The sequence below is a fragment of the Polistes canadensis genome, unplaced genomic scaffold (genome assembly GCF_001313835.1).
Source record: "Polistes canadensis isolate GaletaPanama2010 unplaced genomic scaffold, ASM131383v1 scaffold_77, whole genome shotgun sequence".
NCBI classification, from domain to species: domain Eukaryota; kingdom Metazoa; phylum Arthropoda; class Insecta; order Hymenoptera; family Vespidae; genus Polistes; species Polistes canadensis.
Genome location: NW_014569624.1, coordinates 8,417 through 28,295, shown reverse-complemented (window position 1 = coordinate 28,295; position 19,879 = coordinate 8,417). Strand labels below are relative to the sequence as shown.

Sequence of the window (19,879 nt, the reverse complement as noted above, 5' to 3'; positions counted from 1 at the left end):
AAAAAACAAAAAAGAATAACTGTAGTGAAACTCATATTATCATGTAGAAAATAATCAATTGATTTATATACAGTGAGTGTCTAGTTTTTTCATGTCTATCAATTGGTTGGTCATTATTTATTTTTATTGTTATTTAAATGTTTTTTAGTATCAGAATCAGTTTAATACCCGTTAAAGTAAGAATAAGACAAAATATTAATAAGACTACAATTCGATTATCATAATTGATTGAAAATTAATTGAAATAAATATATATTTAAAAACACGAAATATAAGTTCGATGTACCGTCCACTTCGAAATTCACTGTTATACTGGCTCATTGTCCTCTGTGAATGTTAGTTTAAATTCTTTTATTGATTCTTTTATATTTATACGACTTTCTAAAGAATAAATTCTATTTATTGCAAATATTATGTAGCCTTCTGAACACACACACACACACACATCACACTAACACCTTCTATAATTTCGTTCAACTATCGATCGACTGTAGGTTCTATCTCATTCTATCTCTCCCTCTCTTCTCGTGTCATTTCATAAAAATTGTATCGCTGCCGTCGTTTCAAAAATTTTACTTCAATAATTATTATTTAAAAAGATAGATTTAAAGTAGTTTTATATTTTAATGTAAAATATATTTCTAATATTTATTCGACGTACCATACAAAAATGCTGCTTTTAAATCGATTCTTCTGATGACAAACGCTTATAAAGTTAAGAATCAATTTACATGTATAGAAATATGATTTTTTAAAGGAGTACAAATCAATAATATAACACACAAAATCTTTTGCATTTCTCCCGTTGTGTTTAGAAACTCGAAAATCCTTTTCTAAAATTTTATACATAAGTACACAATTGGATCGCAATTGAAAAAAAATATCGTTGGTGTATAACTTTTTCGTTTGACAAGATATAGGAAAGGACATATATTCTTGGTACTTCTCGCATGTCGCCTAAAGAGACAGTAGTCGAGGGAGAGAAGGATACGAAAAGAAAATTCGAACGGATCGAAAGAAGAGTCTCTCTTCTTTTTTTTTTTTTTTTATTATCGCAGAAAAGCATTTCTTCGGTAAATCGAAAAGAAGCGAGAGAAGGAGAGAGAGAGAGAGAGAGAGCGAGAGAGCAAGAGTCTCTCTTTCTCATTTTTTTTTCATATTCTCTCTTCCTCTTTCACTATCCCGTTCATAAACCGTCAGAAAGTGGTGACAGTATCGATCATCTCGAACGTCTTCGAGACGATAGCGATCTGGCCGCTCTGTTACATCGTTCCGGTGTCAAATGACGAAGCATTCTTTATATATCTCGCGTCAGAAATCTTCTTTAACTTTTCCCAATATTCCAAATAATATTCTCTCTGTCTGTTCTTCTTTTAATCTCTCTCAAACTTTTCTCTATTTCTGCAACATACTATTATACTTTTTTTAAAATTCCATGCATTCAAATTAGAAAATGTGTTTTATATATATATTTCTCTAATATATAAATATATAATAATTTTATATTATGCACTTATATGTTTATTTTATAGTTCATTTAATATTAAACGTATGATAGTTGTAGTCAAAATTATACATAGGGGGTAACAAATATACGTGAGACAAAAATTTATGTTGTGTTCTCTCATCCAGTTCGATATATTCCATTTAATGCGGGGACCATATTATACAGGCATAACACAAACAAAATTATTGATTATGACTAGGTTAGTTGTTGTTGACCTCTCTTGAATAAATCTATATTGATGAGGAAATATATAGCACTTGATCGCCGATGACAGTTTAGTTGTAGTGATTAGAGAGTTAGTGATAGACAGTTTTTGTCGTAATCATTTTCTACTAAATTTTGGCAAATACATTTAAGTTTAATATGGGTATGTAAATCGTAATCTCAGACTTTTCACCTAATTTATTTATGGATGTTATTAAACTATATTTCCATTTAGTTGGAAAAATGCCAGTTGATATGAATTTATTAAATATGATTTATAATGAACGAAATTTGATTATAATAGAATTAAAAACAGTGTTTAGTGTGTTACTGGACCATGGCAAATACGTAAGTCTCAATTCAATAACCCCTATTTCTTGCTTCAAACTTATTTCTTTTAATTTCGCAAATTAATTTTTACAGGATCATCCAATCTTATCCACCCTGTATTTTAACCTTTTCTTTACGATGAGTGACTAAAATTAATAATATTTATAAATATTATACAAAGAATATGTGAACATACATATGTATATTATTCGTATAAAATATTATTGTAAAGCATAAAAGTTAATAGCAAAAGCGTGTAACAAAGAATAAAGTTGAGAAAACAAAAACAGACAAAGATGAAACGTCAACGTGCAAAAAAGGAATAAAATCTTTACGTTGTCAGTATTATTAACTAATTGTAAAAAAAAAAAGAAAAAAAAAAAGCAAGATAAATATCGATCATCCTATGTAAATATTCCAGCAAATGAATCAAAATAAAAAAAGAAAAGCACGTGAAACCCACACACGACTAAATTGAAACTTCTACAGTTTCCCCTACCGTGTCCCGCAAATCTTGTGCGATCGATATTTCTTGTTTCTCTCCTACCACTCAAATAACACCCTCTCCTCAAAATCTTTAACACTCCCAAAAGAAGTTCACTTCGAAAAAAGAAAAGAAAGATTGAAAAATATAACAAGTCTTATAAAAATCAAAAATAGCGATAAGAAACAATTCACAAGAGGAAAGAGAAAATTAAAATTTCGTAAAAATAATTGGAAATCGAGAGACTTAATCTTCTTTATTTCTTCTAATGTCGTTTCGTGCTTTTGCAACTACAGTTGATCGTGCAGAGTAAAAAAGAAAGACCCAGATAATATGGACATTGTTTTTATTCGAACAATGCTGTCATTGTCGCGATATGATTAAACCTCAAAGAAATTTTGCGTTACCACCATATACCTTACACTTTGTATCTAGTTCGCCAGTACATGTTCCTGATGGCGAACCACAAACAAGATTTCCTTATATACTTTTCCAGATTCGATTTTCCCCTTCCTCATTTTTCCAGAACGAACCACAATCCAACTCGGTTCCCAGCCACCGGTGCGATACTTTTCTTAACGCGGAATGTTTCTCGAATTTATTCGTAAGCGAGTGAATCGAGGCAAAAAAAAAAAGAAAAAAAGAAAAAACAGAAACAGGAAGAAAGGACGTGGAAAGTTTTGCTCGGTAATTTCAAGACGATTATACGATTTTCGTAACGAGAAAATCCTTGAATTAAGCGCTTTAATAGTACCTGGCTTTATATTGGATACATGAGAAACAGTGAATAAATCGTTATGAAGGAAGTAAATAACTTCGAAGAATTAACAGTTAGTCGTTAAATTATGTAGGAAAAACCAAATGGAGGGAACAAAATGCGTGTTTTAAATAATGATGATTTCATCATGGAGGTGTGCAATTTAATTTTCCTGGTAAATTTTCTACGTCAACTTCTACTTCTACTTCCTTCTCTCATGGACTCTCTCGTGAATTCGTCACTCGTTACCTTATGCATTTTCAACTTTTTATCTTTTTGTTCATTTTTTTTTCTTACGAACAATTTCTTTCCTTTTCTACTCACAACCAATTTCAAATGAACGCGAATGGAGTTGAACAAAATTTCAATTTTCTTGCAATCAAGAATTTTTTCTTTTTTTAATCTTTGTGTTCTTTCAGAAAAAAAGAAAAACAACAGAAAAGTAGTTTAAAAGAAAAATACTGTTTCAAGAAAATAATAGGAAAGAAATTATTCGTGAGTTCGATAAAATATGCAATATTTTTATCGCAGGTATGAGCGAGATAGGGATGAATAAATAAATTAAACTATCATACACAAATTTACGCGATAACAATACAACTTGCCTCGGCATAAACACTTTCACGGAATTGAGAATAAAGCAGGGACAAGCGAATACTTTATTTTTTCGAATGAAAATTATACAGAGATATTATACGGTAAAATAATTCTAGAAAATTATACAGTTTTGTATTATATTTTCTATTGGCTCAACCACGTGTTTTATTTCTTATTTTAATTTAATCCTTTATCTTCTTCATCATCAACTTATCACAATCACCACTGAACTCCATGTTGGAAAAATCTGTGTACAATACACATACTTATTTATAGATGTATGCACTGTCGAAAAATTGACGTTCAAATACGAAGAGCATATAGATACACGTACATCGTCAAGAAACTGACAGTCAAATACGAATTGCTTATCGAGAATCGTAAGCGTTCGTTCCATACTTCAACGTCGAGTTGTCAACGATGCATTCCATTTACGGTTAAAACATTATTTCGCAAATGTATGAGAGCGAAAAGTTTAATAAGAAATAAAACATAGTTGACTAAAAAAAATTCGAAACCACATTGCCGGTTATAAAATATTTTTAATTTTCTAATTGCCACTCCAATTTCATACCATCTAATAACTACTTCTAACACATTTACTACAACACCAACACACATCACACAACACGATCCTAAAATTTCATTTCCTCAAATGAAGGTTTCAAACGACAATGTGTCTTTCCACTCCGTCGCCCTAAACGAAATTAAACAAAAAAAAATCAAAGCTACCTATAATGCAACTTTTCTACGTTCTCTTTCTCAAAGCATTATACAATATACTTTTATACATGTTTCTTTTATTTTATATAAAAAATTTTTCGACAACGGCTGATTCAGCTGAAAAGATGATCGGTTGAATGTGATATCATAATAATTATTTGATCTACTTTATGATTGATTCGAAAATATTCATATAAGAAGAAGGATTTTTATTTCTAATTTAGAATTCATAAACAATCAATGGTTACTGTACATAATTTATATAATATACAATATAGAAGGAGCTCATTTTTTGATTCACAAACATATTTTTTTATGTAAACATAAATAATGATGATAATCGAGAAAAAAATGAGAATACGTTTCTCATTGTATACATGATCCTTCTCAAATTAATAATTTCCATCGTCTTAGTCCGATATTATTTAATAAAATCAGTACAAACGATGAATCTATCATTTTAATATATATCTATCTTTCACTTATATAATATAATGTAATATTTTTATTTTGTATATATAAATTTGTCTTTAATATTACATACAATTATAAATTCCTTTAACCACACACACACACACAGTATAACACATTATATGTAAAGTATAAACCTCTAAGTTTTCACTGATGATAAGTTGAATTTTTCAAATTTATCTTTTTCATTTCTGCTTACATCCTGCTCCATTTTCTTTAACCTCGAGAACATATTCTTACTCACAAGACTGGTTGGTTCACTCTCGTGGTTTTATCTTGTTTAGTTTCACTTCTTCATCTCCCCTCTATCTCCTTCTCTCTCTCTCTCTCTCTCTCTCTCTCTCTCTCTTTTTTACACATATTTATAAATTGCACACACACACACATATATATATCATGTTACTTCTTCTGTCTCGCACAGGTCTCTTTTCAACATTTCTTCTGATCTTCCTCCCACCACATATGTTCTTTTCCAGCCTCGTCCATCTGCAGTGTACCATTTTTTCGCGTCCATATATCCTCTGAGCCATCTCGCTCGTAAACCCCTTTTCGTCCAGTGAACAGAACAGTCGAGCACAACGCAGTGTTGCTTCCCTTTCTTCAACTAGTTCATTCTTTCTTCTGGTATAGATATATATATATATTGTATACATAAACGAGACAGGATACATACAAAAAGAGAAAAATGGAGAGAGAGAGAGATGGAAAGAACAAAATATATCAATATTTCATTATATTGGAGACATCTTAAATATACGTGAACATAAATTTAAAAATATGTGAAATATAACGAAATTCAGTTCAAAGAGAGCATCATAAATTTATTTATTATCAGCGATAATAATGAAAAAGATTAATAGCAATAACATAGAAACAATTTATAAGAGATAACAACAAAAATTGTGATAACAAGTAGACAGATAGAAAAAGAGAGAGAGAGATAGGGAGAGCTCATGTGAAATAGAAAGAAAGATAAGAGAAATAAATTATATCAAGTAACTGTTGACAAAGGAAACTGAAGTCTATTAGATAATTCTTGAATTGTTAATTCAATCAGGATTGGTTTATTTCGCCATTGTATCATTTAATTTTATGTGCTTCCTAAATCGAGGTTTATCGTTCAGGAATAAATTTTTGGAACTACTGTATATATACATATTTATCAACAGAAACATTACAAATATTTTTAAGTAAAAATTATAGCAGAATTTGATACTCATACAACATTAAACAGCGTGACAAATTTTTTCGATGAAAACTCTTTTGTCATTTTAAATGCAAGGACTTAAAATGAAATGAAAACGATAATTAGATACTAAAGGTTACCCAGTTCAACCACAATTCAATACTCCTCCATTCAATTCAGCAAACAAATCATGACTAGTTCGCGTACCGCATTAAAAGTAAAAAAGGAATACATTTTCCGATACCCTTACATTAATGCATTTAGGCCTTTGTTGATACAATGACAATAAAAACAGTAAAAAAAGAAATAAAAATTAGAAAGATACATATATGCAGATGTAAGCAGACAAAAATAAAATCTTTGTGTTGTGGTCTTATTCAATTTAGTGTAACGATTATAACAGTGAAAAGAATATCTCAAAAAAAAAATACACATATTCATATACTTATATACATCTCTTCTATATTCTAGAAATCCCTTTTCTGTTTATTTCTACATATAATATTTTAGTTTACGGATTAGTAACTGTCACTTCTCGAATACTTTCGTACATTATTTTTACAACTTACATCAACGATTTTTATTTCACTAAAGCTAACCTCTTTCTGTCCTTTTTTCTTTTATTTCTTTCATAGAAATGTTAACATCGAGGAACATTGAACAAGTGTACCAAACTTTTCTCCAATTGTGAGAGTATACTTCAATATCAAGCGACGGGCATAATTCAAGTTTATCGACTATGAACTTTCGATGGAATTTGATTATTTATACGTTCATCCATAGGTCGGATCATATTTCATCTTCTTCTATATCTATTTATTGCTCTTTCTCTCTCTCTTTCTCTTTCTCTCCATACCCCTCTTCCTAACTGCCTTGACTGTTCTTCAATTTTGTTCAGAATCCGTATTACTATATTTTCTAGCTATCGAGAGAATCTAAATTTGTGATGAAGATAGGGTGGAAAAGGATTTTTTTCTGAGACGATAATATAAAATCGTTACAAAATACAGTTTTTTTTTTTCAAATTCTTTTCTAGAGAGTAACTAAATTTATTTAATAATTAGATAAAAAATTAAAAGCAAATAACTATAAAGACATTATATAATATATATCCAATTTTTGACTCTTACTCAAATCTAAAACATTTGAAAAAATTTATTTAGTATTTCTCTCGTCCAAAAATTACAATTTTTAATGATGAAATTTCACAGGGAGCTTGGACATGAAAGAAGTAGAACTATGTTTGATTTAGTTGCATGAAAAAATATCTCTAATAATCTGTTCATTTTCTATGTCTAACAAACAATAATAACATTAGGAAATAATCATTGGACACGGTCATAAGCAAGTTGCCAAAAACTGATTGGATTGTTTTGCCGTTAAGACAGTTATATATATATATTATATCTACAGGTTTCTCATTACCGCCAGTATAAAATTCTTTAATAGTTTCTACCAGTTGGCGTAAGATTCTCGTTGAAAGCGAGAAAGTTCGAATCTCAGGTGCGAACTTAGAAAATGGGCATTCTGCCAAGGTATATATATAGAACGATTCACGTTTTTTCTCTACTTTCTATTGATGTGTGCATGTGCGCGCATGCGTACTTTCTGGTTTAGTTTTTTCTGGAAGAGAATAAAAAATGAGAAATGAAAAATATGTTGCTCGCAACGAATGGGCTATAAGCCGAGATTAACCTCTTTGGATATTTACGAGAGGAGTTGAAGCTTCCATATCCTTCACGTAAAACGTCATTCTCGTTCGTTTTGATTTGTTGACTTTTGTAAGTGCGCGAAGATAACGTCGCATCTCTTTCCTTTGTCAAAACAATAATCTCACATTTTTATTAATTAGAACGAAATAGTTTAAGCAAAAATTAAGAATTATAACATATTAATCGTTATACATTACACAATTATAGATTATTTTACAAACTTTGATAATCTGACAAAAGACAAAAAAGAAGGGTAAGAGAAAGAAAGAAAGACAATATAAAATTGAAAATAAAAAAATGTGTACTGCTCACAATGCCTTAAGAATGAAATACCATCAGATGAAATTGAAACTAGTCATTTTGATTGATTTCTAAATTAAGTGTTAATAAAGAAGCATTTGTTTTGTATCCTTTTATAAACTAAAAAGATTATGTACTAGAAAGATTAATGAAAGTTCAAAGATTATGTATCTATGTTTTTGCAAAATTTAAAGAAAATATATAAATGATTTTTACTAAACCTCATATATTTCCCAATTTGCTTAGATTTAGAAAATCACTTTTCTAATTCCTTCACAATTTATTAATGTTAAACAATATATCTGTTCATTCTGAAATCAATGCAATAAACGAAATGAAATAAATTATATTATCTTTTATTTTAATTTTTTTAAGCTTATATGACGTATACAAATGCTTAAAAAAATATTTAATTTGTAGAGATTTTGATTAATATCGAGAAAGGATGGACAGTATGTTAATATCCTTTATGAAACATAACTAGCAATCGATTTTATTGACGAAAGGACGGGAGAATAAATTTGTCAGAAAGTTAACCATATTATGATGTTACATTTCAAAGAACGTACTCGAAGGTAACCGAAGCGGAAGTCATTAATCAAACTCTATTTAATCCTTTTATTACTCACGAAATGAAGTATAACGCACGAACAATGATAAACTTTGCGATTTACGTTACCCGATAAACTTCTTTTTCTCCTTTGCAAATGACACACGACCAGAGCCAATTATCTTTAACGATTTTTCTCAACGTCGAAGTTTAAAACACATTTTATTTGAAATAAAAAAGAAAGAAATAAATAGAAGAAAACAACAACAACAAAAGAAATAAATAGAGAGAGAAAAAAAAAAAATAATTATGATTTGTAACATAATGAAAAATAAAAAGGAATCAAATCTATTGTACATAAAAAAGATTTCAAAAATTTATCATTTCAATCATATTTGACCAAATAATTAATTGCAAATAAAAATTAAAAATAAGAAATATCGAGAGAAAAATAAAGTAGATTACAAAAAGATGTAGTAATGCAAGCTCGTAAACGAAACATAATCTAAATATACAAATAAAACCTATAGAGCTCATTTCAATATAGAGCATATACGTTTAGCATTTGATTCCTGTAATAACTTACGTACCAAACTAACACACACACACACACACAAACATCCAAGAAATATTTTAATATACGTGCATTTACCTCCACCCAATTTCCCCACTAAAGTCCTTTTACTTTTGAACTTTCTTTTGTGTTCTTTCTATTGACTCCCTTATTGAAAAGTTACGTTATATATCGATAAATATACCGTACGTACAAATTGCAGAAATAACCAAAAAAAAATTGAGAAATAAAATGGAACAAAAAAAAAATAGAAAAAAATAGAAAAAAATATAAAGAAAAAAATGTAGACATAAAAATATATAATATTTTTACTGACGAATGTGTGTTAACAGAAATATTTGGAACTAATCATGGAAATTTTTAAACTTTGAAGGACTCTCATAAATATATTATTCATAATGGTAATAAAACATTAAAAATTATAAAAATTTTAGGTCACATTTCTTTTTTCTTTAAAATGAATAAGTTATAATATAATATTATATATTAATTATTATATATAATAATTTACTTATATAATTGTGGTGATAAATTATTTTATGTGATCGTGTGGAATTTTCATTTTAAAAAGCGGGTTGAAAACGTAAATGGTTGGAGCGCTATTTCTCAATTACACAATCGACTCAATCGATTCTACATTTTCATTATTATTTCATTAATTCGTTGTTAATTTTAAGTGCGTTGTCACTGTTAGTCCAATGTACAATCTTCATGGAAAATAATAATTAATAACATACAATGTGCAATTTGTGAATACACGCGTACTTTCAATCGAAATGAATTTCGAAATGATTCGATATATATGTATTTAATATAACATGATTATAATAACGACGACAATAACAAGAGTAACAGTAACAATATAACATTAATAAAATTCATAACCTTCGTAACCGATGGATTCCTGTAGGTTCTACATATAATTATGTCTCATAACATTAATTACATAGATGGATGGGAAGATGCTATTCGATAATTTGGACAATATGAATATCACGCTATTTATTATTCCTACAATAATCGTATCCATTTGACTGAATAAGTTAAACATGGAATTATTGAAATATCTACAATTAAATTGAATGCTATATATAACGTTAAGGGAAAATTGAGTGTTTTAATTAATAATAAAAAAAACCTTTCTTGTGTGAAAATTTACATCAGTCTAATACAATACTTAAACAATTAAAAACAGTTAAATTAATATTATAATATGTATAAAAATAAAATGCGTTAACAAATTTATGCCACTTAGTTAGTGTGTTCTAAACATTTATTGATTTCGACACAATCCATTTTATATATTGAATATATATATTATATATATATTGAACCGTATATATATATATATATATATATATATATATGAACCATAAATATATATTGAAACCGATAAAAAGATTCAAAAATATGTTTTATTTGTATAATAGCGTAAGTATTGCTTGTCAATGTACAATGAGGAATAAGAGACAGGAGAAAAAAAAACTATGGAGAAAAAAGAAAGAGGAAACGAAAAACTATAGAAAAAATAAAATTCTATGTAAAAATTATATTACTCATTGCAAGTGGCCACTATATCTATTTTGTAATGCTTAAAGTAAGTGAAATAAAAGACATTTGAGAGAAAGATGGAAGAGAAAAAAAGGAGAGAACGAGAAAATTTCTTTTCTTTTTACCTTTCCGTCTCTCATAATACGTACTACACATAGTAACACGATATGCTCCAATAAACAAGAGGGATATACGTTCAGTAAATACGCAATTGTCAAGAAGAGATTTCTTTCTCTTTCCCCCATCACCCTCTTACTATCATCCTTTCTCTTTCTCCCCCTTTTCACTATCTATCTCTCTATCTATCTATCTATCTACCTATCTCTGTCGCCGTCAGGACTTTCGGTGCGATCGATACAACTCGAAATAGGAATATTACGGCCGTTAATTCAGTGATAGCCCCCCCACCCACCCCGAAAAGCTCACTTCAGGAGGAAAATCTAGTAAATTCGTCGAGTGGTCTACCGGTTTGCCGATTGCTCAACCTATACTACTTATCCCACACAAAAGAGATGCAAGACACGATATACAAACGCGACACAACCAGACAATGTAACAACGTTTTATGAGTCATATCGTTCTAGGCAAGAGAACAAAAAAAATAAAGGAATGAGTTTTTTTACGTAGTTTTGTAGGAATTATATATACAGTGTTTCTCATGTAACTTTTACAAATAAAAGGATTTATCACAAAGGATAAGAGATAAGAAAAATATAGCAAGATAAATCTTATTTTAATAATAAATCTATGTAATGTAGTGTAATATGTACATTAGACACTCGATTTAATTGTACACACATATTTCACGTATATATATATAGAATTATAACTATAAACAAAAATAATTATACTACTCGAAAGACTTTTTATATACGTGTACAAAAAAAAACCTCTATATATATTTACATTATATTACATATATTTATTATATCATGTTATATATGATATATAGATATATACATCATTGCATATATCGTGTATTTGAAAAGTTCAATTTTCGTAAGTAATTATGTCAACTCAAAAATCATCTTTCACGAATATTTATAATTATAACAACAAAGCTTCGGAGAAAAGGCAAGCATAGAAATTCCTATACAAGCGAGCGGATTCGTAGTATATGTACTATACTATAGTATAGTATATAACGGTTGCAAATCTCTCGCGAAATTTTCCACGAAATTACCGTGCTTTTCTTCCCTCCGTTTCTTCCTTTCTTTCTTTCTTTCTCTCTCACTCACTCTACTCGACTATTATTAAACTAGCAGGTAAATCGTGCAAATTCACCTTCATATTTCTTTACACGATGCCATTCACAAGCAGAAAGCAGTATAGCTATAAGTATATAGAGACGACGAGTAGAAAAAATGCGGGAAATTCCGATTCGCTGATTTGAAGACTGAGTGAGCAAGACAAGTAGAGAGAGAGAGAGAGAGAGAGAGAGAGAGAGAGAGAGAGAGAGAAAGAGATGATCTTTTTAATTAAAGTAATTTATTCATTTTCATTAGCAACCAACTATTCTTTCAAAGAAAAAAAAAAAAAAAAGAATTAAAAGAAAAATTTCGAACGATACCATCATTAACTGTAAAAACGATTGTTATCCGATAAAGTGGATAATCGATTTCCTAGGGAACGAAAAAAAAAATGAACGAATGGTTCCCCCAATGGATCGGTGAAGAAGTATTACAAGTGGATCGAGAGTTAGTGGCTTAACGTATCAGACAAGTAGTAAAGCTTTTAATTTTTTATCACCGCACATATAACCGTTATCTCATCTATTGGTATTTCTAAATTAAAATCTATGCTACTTTGCCGATCTGACATATATATACTCATTGAAATGTGAAACGTAAAATATAGAAAATTAAGTATTACTGCTCTTTATTTAATGTTTTTTTTTTAATAAATAAAAAAGAACGCGTTCGAAAACAATTAATTTCTAATTCGTAAATATTGCTTTTAAATCGATTTAAAATTCTCTATATTATTATTTATAGATAACCGAGAGTATTGTTAATAATACTTTAAAAAAAAGTTCAAACGTTAATATGATTGTCTTCTGTTAAAAATTAGAAAATATTTTCCATTGTTTTCGATAGTTTGTGTTGTTCATTTATATAGATATTACAGGATTCCACATTAGATACTGTTCTATATTAGGTGCAGTTACCTTGCGTGTATACATATACGTATAGCTAGCTAGTTTGGAGGATCATCTTCCGGCAAAGGATAATGTTTCTTAAGATAAATGTCTCTGTCTGTAAGAAAAAAAACTATCTGGTGGTGGTGGTGATGGTGGTTACTAACCGAAAGGGACTCTCCCGAGAATCTTATCGAAATTGGAAGGCACGTCTTAAGTTTCTTCAGATAATGACGTCAGTACTGTAGACTTACCTCAGAGGAAAGAACTTTAAACCGTCATGCTGGCCTCGGCAACTCGTAAAATACTCTTTTACCGGGGTCAGTTCTGAAGGAACGACCCTATTCTATCTATCTCCACCCTCTTTTAATCCCTATGTAACTTCATCTGTTTTTTTGCGAGTGATGAAGACTCAATCCGAATTGTATATAACAACATATATGTTCGTACATATACCTATATCTATATGTCTATACTGGGTGTTCATAAAATAAACGAAATAAAAGTAAATAGATAAAAAGAAAAAACTAAAGATATAAGAGAAATCTGAGACACCTTTCATATATATATCAAATATACCCACTGTGTGGAATATATACCTAGAACTTGAATTTTTCACCGATAGGACGAGCTTAATCGAACGGAAATCGTCCAAGGTGTCGCGTCTTCCGAGTGATTTATGATTTTTACGCTCTATAAATAAATTTCGAACATTCGTGAAAAGGTAAGAACATTCGGCAACTACGACTAATATCGATGATAATAATAATGTGATAATAATAATGTGATAATAATAATGATGAAGGAGATAGGTCATCTTCATCTTAGTTGCACAAAAACTGGACCAAAATGTTTTTTCTTTAAATAATATTGAAATTGCTTTTTTTTCACTTTTGATGAAATTAAAATAATGTGTAAAAATCTTTTAATTGCTTTTCCGTAAATTAAATTAGTCTGATATTGTAAGAAAATCTCATTATCGGATCCTTTAATTATTTATTTCCTTAATCAACTGCGAGATCCATCAAAATTTAAGCAAAAATTTAGTATCTCTATTTTTGAAAAGATTACACGTTATCTTGAAACTTCAAAGGAAATTATCTCTTTCTTATTTTTTTATTTGAGTTAAATAATTTCAACGAAATCCTAAAGCACAAAAAGATTTAAAAATAAGAATTCTAAATCACTAATCTTAATATTCCATTAGAAGTCTTCTCGATTCAACACAACTTTAATTTTCCCCTCACAATTATTATCATATTCTTGCAACGTTTTCTTACTTATTATTTTTTCAAAGTCGTAAGTTAATCCAAAAAAAGTAGAGATGATTCACTCTTGTTACGCTAATGACTCGCACAATCTCTTATAAAAAAAAAAAAAGACGAAATAGAATAGAGTAAGTCAGGTTGCCATGTAAAACTCATGCAACCTGCATGTATGGTCTCATCCACTGAAAAGCTGGGTTTTTAATTTCATCCCATTGAAAAGTCCGTAACATGTAACCCTCGGCAGTGCGAAAGGAGATCTCTCTCTCTCTCTCTCTTTCTTTTTCTTTATCTTGGTCTTAATAGTAGTATGTAATGAACACTTGGCTTAAATAAATGTTTGTTATCTTAATGGCAGTTCTCGGGAAAAATAAAACTTCAGTGAAACATCCTTGTATCGCTAAACCAGGCCGATTACGTCTTTGTATAGCTATGACAAAACTCCTACTATTCTTCATGTTGTTTCTCCTTTTGAAACTGAATGTAGTCTCCGTTAAATTGCCTTCGAGGAAATTCACTCCACATATATAGGTATACATAAATATCATATATATATATATATTACGGTCAATGTGGAGAATTCAGGAATGTATATTTTGAACATGTCTTTCTTACATTGCCCAGTCAATCTCTAGAATGTCCAAAGAGTTTTGGTGAATTTAGAATATATGCTTCAATTTGTTTAGAACCCGGGAGGGGAAGGGAAATGTTTTTAAGCTCTTGTAAATGAAACAAACAATAAACACAAGTATATATTTTACCGAAATCTGCTATTGATATTGATAAATTTTTGCGAATATGTAATTTACTGATGATGTTGAAAAGAAAATAAGAAAATAATTTTATTATTGTAATTACAATTGGGCAATACAATGAACAAACTTGCTCTGTAACGACATCTGCAACTTATTACACTATAAGAAGTACTATCGGTTAATTACATTTATCGAGAGGTCAAGCATGTACTCGTTAACTAAGGCTAAAGTTCAAGCACAGAATCGAATACTGTTGTCAGTAATACACACATACATATGAAATTGCTGTTTGTCCTCGGTTGTATGTACGTGTATGTCTACGTAAGTATGACGAATTAACATGCAGTAAATAATCTGACAAGAAACAATATAAAATTAGGTAAAAATATTGTGTTAAAAATAATTATACTGTAATATGTAATACAAAATGATGCTTGTATATATAATGATAAAATGCATTGTATAAATTCTCTCCAAAATAATGTTCTATATAGTTTGCTGCATGATTATAAAACTATGACTAATTTGTACTCCAAACTCTTCATTATTTCGAACACTACATCATTGTACTTTCATTTTGGAAAACCATTAATTCGACTTATCTACGTTTACTTTTAAGTTATTCATGTTAGAGTACTCAGTTAAAGTTTTCAGTTTGTTTTACAGATCTATTATACTCTGTACTGTTGTTAAAGGGTCATCCGCAAATAGCAGTAGTTTCATTTGTATGTTCACTTTCAGATGTCCTTAATTGATGAAAAAGTCGTCTATGTCGTATAGTACCTCAGAGAAAAAGATCGAATCGAATGAATCCCCTTGTAATACTCTCCGTGTAACATCTATTTTTACTGTTCTCATTTCATCTGTGATTTTAATCATCCATCTCTTTTTTATATACAGGGTCTTTCACCTAACTATACCACTTTAAATATATCGCTTATTTGGTACTATCGGTTAATATTTAATAATAAGTTACTACTTAATATAAAAATTTTTTTTAGCTAACAATAACTAACAATTTTTCTAACTTTCGATAAAATAGAATTTATTCTAAAGAACTTATCGATCCCGCTGTCCATTCTAACCCTCCCCCTCTCCCGGCCCCTTCATCTAAGCTATTCCTTTAATCTCTAATTAATGACACCGACCTTCCCAGACTGATGTTCACGATAAAAGCTGCCCTTTGAGAAAGAAGCGCCGACCTTTCGATCGACCTTCGTCGAATATTTTTCACTTCGAAAACGACATAGCTAGAGAAAAAGAGAAAGAGAAGTTCTAGTCTATTTTTCTATACGAACGAAAGAACCTCGCGTGTTCTTTCTCGTCTAATCTCAAATCTTTCTCGCACGTCTTTCCACGAATAAACATAAACTAAAAAAGAATAAAAGAAAGTAATCGTCAACTTCTAACTACTTACAATGTTCAAGATTTTACAATGAAAATAACTTGAAAAAGAAAAAAAAAAAGGAAAAATTTCGGAAAACATATTAAATGTATGACTTAAATTTCTTGCCAGTATTTAACGAGACAATGAAAATCAACTAACATAAGACATAATGCGATAAGTTTATTCGAGTTTCAAATAACAAGTACTGCAGAGCTGAATTACAATAGACTCTACTGTATAATGTGAGTAATATTGTAGATAATAATATAATATAACGTATTCTATGAATTCGCTCTATAGGAAATATATATTTGCCTTGAAATAATTTACAGTTAGTTTATGAGAGCAATTGAATTCGATATAAATGTTGATGAAAATTACTCTATTCCGTTAATTTTTATTGATAACATTATGATCAAAAATATAAAAAAATAATTACAAAATAGGAGAAATATCGATCGCGATGAAAGCAACAGAAATAAATACTCAATTAATGAAAATGTAATTTTTAAACTAAGCGAATTTTCCTGCATTTTATTATCTAACATATAGTACGAAAAATCGTATTTTATGAAAATAGTAGTCGCAATATCTTTGAAATGTTACAGGAATTCACGCTATCAGATCTCATGTTATACGAGAGTGTACTGTATTATGTAATCGAGCATATACATATATTATTTAAATGGAAAACCAATAATTGAGAATATAAATACAGCCTAACATCTAAAAATAATGAAATAAATAGGAAAAAACAAGGTGAGAGATAGAAATAAAAAGATCGATACATTTTTAAAAATTCGATTAGAACGTGCATAATAATTCACGAAGTGACCTGCACGTACACACAAAAACGTCAATATATTACGGTGCAATAAGTTGCGCGTAACCCCTTATGACAATCTTATAAGAGCAAAGCTTTTTCCTAACGCTTCTGCTAGCGATTTAAAAGATTACGAATGTCCCGTTTGTAACTTATTCACGAATTATACTCTTTTCCATCTATGATTTTTTCTACTCGAATGATAAAATCAATTTCTTTTATTTTCCCTTACACAAGTATGTCTTTCAAAAAATATTTAAGAATTAAAGTTCCGAAAAAATATTATTAAAAAAGGATATATCATTAAATCGTAAATAAATATTCTTCATAACATATACATATATATTGAATTCGTGATATCTTTACAAAATGTGGATTATCCAAAATTACAAAAAAAAAAAAAACGAAAATATCCGATTTTTTATTAAAATTTGTTGAATGGTACAACCGTGCATGTACAATGATTAATTTGAATATCTTTAATAAATCAAAAGATATAACAATTTAACTAATTCACTTTTAAACAGTATGGATTGTTAAATTAATAGTTTCAAGACTGCTAAGGTTTATTGAGGAATGGAAGGAGTTATATTACGTTGATCCCCTATATTTTCTGTTAATTATGAAGCTTAATAAACCTAAATATTTGTCTTATTCATTAAAGTGTCACTGAATGTAAAAAAAAGGACTTAACATTTCAACTGGTTTCAATAAAAACTGTTTTTAACATTAAAAGTTATATGAATCACCTTATTACACGGACAATATGAAATACAACAACAGTTTTAATTCCATATGAAAGAAACATTTCTTATCTAAAAATATCAATATCTTAAAAGATTCATTCTTTAATCTAACAAATCAATCCAAAGTCCCAACGATAAGACAGTATCAATGAAAGTTTAATTACCCAATTTAATACAACCAACCTTAAATATTCTGTATTTCCTACAATTGTTGCTTAAACGAAAGTCTAGCAATAAAAAACAATCCGAGTATTGTAGTAATCAATTAAGTAAAAAACCGAAAGAAAGAATCACTTACACGTTAGGCACGTAATCAGCTCTCCAGCACGTTTTTCCTCTTTCCTCGGTTAACTTAGTCGCAGAATCCATGATAAGAAGGTTTGAGATATCGCGGAACGTTTGAATTCACGGGATTCCGGAAGTGACGATCACTCGTAACCACCTTTGCTGTTCCACATCTTTTTATATCTTGTTTTTTTTTATTTGTTTGTCTTACCCTCTCTCCCTTTGACTATTTCGTTCGAAAATTGTTTGTTATAACATGGCACGATTATGACTCGTCACTTATAACTTCACATAAAAGTCGGCCATCGTCGCAGGGTTGCTGCGGGCGGACTGGTTGGTCCGGTCGAATGCGGTGGCCGCGGCCGCGGCCGTGTGTTTCCTCCTTGCCTCCTCTTAAGCGTGCGCACCACTTCGATTCTTCATTTTTTTATTTATTTATTTATTTTATTCTTTTCTAAAACCGATCTATATGTGTGTGTTTGTGTGTATGCACGCAACTTTGGACAAATAAACTTTAAGTAAAAAGGAACAAGAAGGAAAGCACGAAAATGGAATTTTTCATAGGAAGGAAATAGAGAGAGGGTAGAAAAAAAGAGGGTAAAGGGTAGGAAGAGAGATGAAGGATCTCAATAAGATAGAGAAAAAGAGAGAGAGAGAGAGAGAGAGAGAGAGAAAGAAAGAGGGGGAAAGAGAAACGCTCGGTTCGGTTACATCGACCCGAATTTTACCACAGATATACGTTTAAAGACTTGGGAAAAAAAACAGCCTTTAGTATTCTTTTTCTTTTTTTCTTTTTTCTTTTTTCCTTCGCAAAAGTGTTAACAGTAAATTGAAGATTGTTACGAGAAAAAGAAACGGGTCAGAGGCAAGCAAGCAAGCAAGCAATTGGTCGGTTTTTTATCTTTACTTCCTTATAAATACTCTTCACGTATCGCGATCGAGTGTTTAATTGCAAACGAAGGAAAAAAGTGAAAAAAAAAAAACAAACTTTGAGAAAAAGGGAAATAATTAAATTTTGTTGTATTTGAAACTGATATAATGATAAAATAATAATAATAATAATAATAATAATAATAATAATAATAATAATAATAATAATAATAATTGAAATGAAGTTCTCGATTCACCGGTTAACTTCACGAATTACATTCGATTTATTAAACACAAAACACGAAACACGATTGACTATACTACGAGGAGGAGGAGGAGGAGGAGGAAGAGGAAGAAGAAGAGGAGAATGTTGAAACGAGACGTAAGATGAATAAGACCGAACCCCACGTCGCGTCGCGTCGGATGCAACCAGAATGAGGGTTTGGTCCTGCGCAGCAGCGCGCTCATGCGGCCATTCGGTAAACTGTCGAGCGCCGTCGTCGATGACACCCTCCGAGGCTCGCGTTATCCCCACCATAGAAAAACCATGTTACCCCACTACTGCAACACCTCGAGGGAGCGAGCGAGCGAGTCAGCCCTTCAACAACGCGCTCGACCTACACGCGCGCCACCGAGCTTTGTCCTTCGAGAAACGCCGTTACAAC

At 30.0% G+C, this 19,879-nt stretch overlaps 1 protein-coding gene across 2 annotated transcripts in view; it reads right to left on the bottom strand.

Annotated features, from left to right (window-relative positions):
• The window catches only part of LOC106786572 (gamma-aminobutyric acid type B receptor subunit 2), a 117,827-nt gene extending 98,461 nt beyond the window's left edge, over window positions 1-19,366 (bottom strand). For both annotated transcript variants that reach the window (XM_014748102.1, XM_014748103.1), the window contains exon 1: window positions 18,358-19,366. The gene's annotated coding sequence lies outside the window, so the exon portion shown is untranslated. The remainder of the gene's footprint in view (window positions 1-18,357) is intronic.
• Between the last annotated feature and the right edge of the window lie 513 nt (window positions 19,367-19,879).